Source organism: Triticum aestivum, chromosome 5B (assembly GCF_018294505.1).
Source record: "Triticum aestivum cultivar Chinese Spring chromosome 5B, IWGSC CS RefSeq v2.1, whole genome shotgun sequence".
In the NCBI taxonomy this organism is placed as follows: Eukaryota; Viridiplantae; Streptophyta; class Magnoliopsida; order Poales; family Poaceae; genus Triticum; species Triticum aestivum.
This window is the reverse complement of record NC_057807.1, coordinates 84202874-84207018: the sequence shown is the minus strand read 5'-3', so window position 1 is coordinate 84207018 and position 4145 is coordinate 84202874. Positions and strand designations below refer to the sequence as shown.

General features: G+C 43.2%; 5 non-coding genes and 1 pseudogene across 5 annotated transcripts; all 6 read left to right on the top strand.

Annotated features, from left to right (window-relative positions):
• Positions 1 to 1385: 1385 nt before the first annotated feature.
• LOC123118696 (5S ribosomal RNA) lies at positions 1386 to 1504 on the top strand. Its single transcript, XR_006458241.1, has one exon. It is a non-coding gene; the product is annotated as a 5S ribosomal RNA (ribosomal RNA).
• A 365-nt stretch (positions 1505 to 1869) lies between these two features.
• On the top strand, positions 1870 to 1992 carry LOC123118780 (5S ribosomal RNA). Its single transcript, XR_006458316.1, has one exon. It is a non-coding gene; the product is annotated as a 5S ribosomal RNA (ribosomal RNA).
• Positions 1993 to 2356: 364 nt separating this feature from the next.
• On the top strand, positions 2357 to 2475 carry LOC123118708 (5S ribosomal RNA). The gene has a single exon (XR_006458252.1). It is a non-coding gene; the product is annotated as a 5S ribosomal RNA (ribosomal RNA).
• A 366-nt stretch (positions 2476 to 2841) lies between these two features.
• Positions 2842 to 2959, top strand: LOC123118790 (uncharacterized; annotated as a pseudogene).
• Positions 2960 to 3325: 366 nt separating this feature from the next.
• Positions 3326 to 3444, top strand: LOC123118748 (5S ribosomal RNA). Its single transcript, XR_006458289.1, has one exon. It is a non-coding gene; the product is annotated as a 5S ribosomal RNA (ribosomal RNA).
• Positions 3445 to 3808: 364 nt separating this feature from the next.
• Positions 3809 to 3927, top strand: LOC123118768 (5S ribosomal RNA). The gene has a single exon (XR_006458305.1). It is a non-coding gene; the product is annotated as a 5S ribosomal RNA (ribosomal RNA).
• The last annotated feature ends 218 nt before the right edge of the window (positions 3928 to 4145 follow it).

The following is a 4145-nucleotide window of genomic DNA, read 5'->3' as shown; positions in this document are numbered from 1 at the left end:
TGATGAGTCTTGTGAAATCAATACCGCTTTGCTGAATCTTGTTATGAAAGATCAATTCGTCGGCCTTCCTAGTGAAGATGCCGCTACTCATCTAAACAATTTTGTTGATTTGTGTGATATGCAAAAGAAAAAAGATACGGATAACAATATTGTCAAATTGAAGTTATTTCCGTTTTCACTTAGAGATCGTGCTAAAGTTTGGTTTTCATCTTTGCCTAAAAATAGTATTGATTCTGGGAACAAGTGCAAAGATGCTTTTATATCTAAGTATTTTCCTCCCGCTAAGATTATCACTCTTAGGAACGATATCATGAATTTTAAACAACTTGATCATGAGCATGTTGCCCAATCTTGGGAAAGAATGAAATTAATGCTTCGCAATTGCCCTACTCATGGTTTGAATTTATGGATGATCATACAAAAATTTTATGCCGGATTGAATTTTGCTTCTAGAAATCTTTTAGATTCGGCTGCGGGAGGCACTTTTATGGAAATTACGTTAGGGGATGCTACCAAATTGCTTGATAATATTATGGCTAATTATTCTCAATGGCACACCGAAAGATCTTCTAGTAAAAAAAGTGCATGCTATAGAAGAAATCAATGTTTTGAGTGAAAAGATGGATGAACTTATGAAGATGTTTTCTCCTAAAAGCTTGCCTCTGTTTTTTTCCAGGGTAAAAGTCTTCATATAGCAGAAGATGGGCACCGGAGGGCCACCAGGGGGCCCAGGAGACAGGGGGCGCCCAGTAGGGGTGGGCGCACCCCCCACCCTCCTGGCCATGGTGTGGGCCCCCTCTAGTGTTTTCTTTCCTCAATAATTCTTATTAATTCCAAAAGTGACTTCCGTGGAGTTTCAGGATTTTTGGAGCTGTGCAGAATAGGTTTCCAATATTTGCTCCTTTTCTAGCCAGAATTCCAGCTACCGGCATTCCCCCTGTTCATGATAAACCTTGTAAAATAAGAGAGAATAGCCATTAGTATTGAGACATAATGTGTAATAACAGCCCATAATGCAATAAATATTGATATAAAAGCATGATGCAAAATGGACGTATCACACGTCCGCAATATATATTAACCATGTTATATTATTTTTGACGTTTGCGGTATGTTTAAGCTCGCTGCTCGTTGCTCGCGCGTCTAGGGGCGGCTTTGTGGCGTGAAGAGCGCGTTTTGAAAGGGGTGGAAAATATGTGTTGTTGCGTTATAGAGGGAGGGGCAGAAACCGTGGTAACCCGTCTCCATGATTGAGCGGGAGAGTTAGTAGTATTGGACATTATCCATTATTAGGCAATGGTTGTAAGGGTAGTAAGAATGTACAATCGTCTTTGCACTGGACTTGGGAGTGGGAGGCATAAGGGACGAAGACGGGGTAACATGTTGGATGCGATAATACCAGCACTAAAGCACCGGATCCCATCAGTACTCCGAAGCTAAGTGTGCTTGGGCGAGAGTAGTACTAGGATGGGTGACCTCCTCGGAAGTCCTCGTGTTGCACTCCCTTTTTAAATATTTTTTGCACCTCGTGACAAACATATCGCACATGCGCGATATATATTAACCATGTTATATTATTTTTGATGTTTGCGCTATGTTTAAGCTCGTTGCTCATTGCTCGCGCGTCTAGGGGCGGCTTTGTTCCCCGAAGAGCATGTTTTGAAAGGGGTGGGAAAATATGTGTTGTTGTGGTATAGAGGGAGGGGTGGAAACCGTGGTAACCCGTCTCTATGATTGAGCGGGAGAGTAAGTAGTATTGGACATTATCCATTATTAGGCAAAGGTTGTAATGGTAGTGAGAATGTACAATCGTCTTTGCAGTGGACCTAGGAGTGGGAGGCATAAGGGATGAAGATGGGGTAACATGTCTGATGCGATAATACCAGCACTAAAGCACCAGATCCCATCAGAACTCTGAAGTTAGTTAAGTGTGCTTGGGAGAGAGTAGTACTAGGATGGGTGACCTCCTGGGAAATCCTCGAGTTGCATTCCCTTTTTAAATATTTTTTGCGCCTCGTGACAAACATATCGCACATGCGCGATATATGTGAACCATGTTATGTTATTTTTGACGTTTGCGGTATGTTTAAGCTCGCTTCTCATTGCTCGCGCGTATAGGGTCGGCTTTGTGCCCGAAGAGCGCATTCTGAAAGGGGTTGAAAAATATGTGCTGCTGTGGTATAGAGGGAGGGGTGGAAACCGTGGTAACCCATCCCCGTGATTGAGCAGGAGAGTTAGTAGTATTGGACATTATCCATTATTAGGCAACGGTTGTAATGGTAGTAAGAATGTACAATCGTCTTTGTAGTGGACCTGGGAGTGGGAGGCATAAGGGACGAAGACGGGGTAACATGTCGGATGTGTTAATACCGGCACTAAAGCACTGGATCCCATCGGAACTCTGAAGTTAAGTGTGCTTGGGCGAGAGTAGTACTAGGATGGGAGACCTCCTGGGAAGTCCTCGTGTTGCATTCCCTTTTTAAATAATTTTTGCGCCTCGTGACAAACATATCACACGTGCACGATATATATTAACCATGTTATATTATTTTTGACGTTTGCGATATGTTTAAGCTCGCTGCTCATTGCTCGCGCATCCAAGGGTGGTTTTGTGGCGCGAAGTGCCCGTTCTGAAATGGGTGGAAAAATATGTGTTGGTGCAGTATAGAGGGAGGGGTGGAAACCGTGGTAAACTCGTCCCCGTGTTTGAGCGGGAGAGTGAGTAGTATAGGACATTATCCATTATTAGGCAACGGTTGTAATGGTAGTAACAATGTACAATCGTCTTTGAAGTGTACCTATGAGTGGCAAGCATAAGGGACGAAGATGGCGTAACATGTCGGATGCGATCATACCAGCACTAAAGAATCGGATCCCAAAGAACTCCAAAGCTAAGTGTGCTTGGGCGAGAGTAGTATTAGGATGGGTGACCTTCTGGGAAGTCCTCATGTTGCATTCCCTTTTTAAATATTTTTTGCACCTCATGACAAACATATCTCACATGCGCAATATATATTAACCATGTTATATTATTTTTGACATTTGCGATATGTTTAAGCTTGCTGCTCATTGATCGCGCGTCCAAGGGCGGTTTTGTGGCGCGAAGAGCCCGTTCTGAAATGGGTAGAAAAATACGTGTTGCTGCAGTATAGATGGAGGGGTGGAAACTGTGGTAAACTCGTCTCCGTGTTTGAGCAGGAGAGTAAGTAGTATAGGACATTATCCATTATTAGGCAATGGTTGTAATGGAATTAACAATGTACAATCGTCTTTGAAGTGTACCTATGAGTTGCAGGCATAAGGGACGAAGACAGTGTAACATGTCGGATGCGATCATACCAGCACTAAAGTATCGGATCCCATCAAAACTCCAAAGTTAAGTGTGCTTGGGCGAGAGTAGTACTAGGATGGATGACCTTCTGGGAAGTCCTCGTGTTGCATTCCCTTTTTAAATATTTTTTGCGCCTCGTGACAAACATATCACATGTGCGCGATATATATTAACCATGTTATATTATTTTTGACGTTTGTGATATGTTTAAGCTTGCCGCTCATTGCTCGCGCGTCCAAGGCAGTTTTGTGGCGCGAAGAGCGCATTCTGAAATGGGCGGAAAAATACATGTTGCTGCGGTATAGAGGGAGGGGTGGAAACCGTGGTAAACTCGTCTCCGTGTTTGAGCGGGAAAGTAAGTAGTATAGACATTATCCATTATTAGGCAACAGTTGTAATGGTAGTAAGAATGTACAATCATCTTTGAAGTGTACCTACAAGTGGCAGGCATAAGGGACGAAGATGGCGTAACAAGTCGGATGCGATCATACCAGCACTAAAGCATCGGATCCCATCAAAACTCTGAAGTTAAGCGTGCTTGGGCGTGAGTAGTACTAGGATGGGTGACATCCTGGGAAGTCCTCTTGTTGCATTCCCCTTTTAATTATTTTTTGCACATCGTGACATACATATCGCACGTACGTGACATATATTCACCATGTTATATTATTTTTGACGTTTGCAATATGTATAAGCTCGCTGCTCATCACTCGCGTGTCTAGTGGCTGCTTTGTGGCGCGAAGAGCACGTTCTGAAAGGGGTGGAAATATACGTGTTGATGTAGTATAGACGGACACTACAAAAAAAGACACAT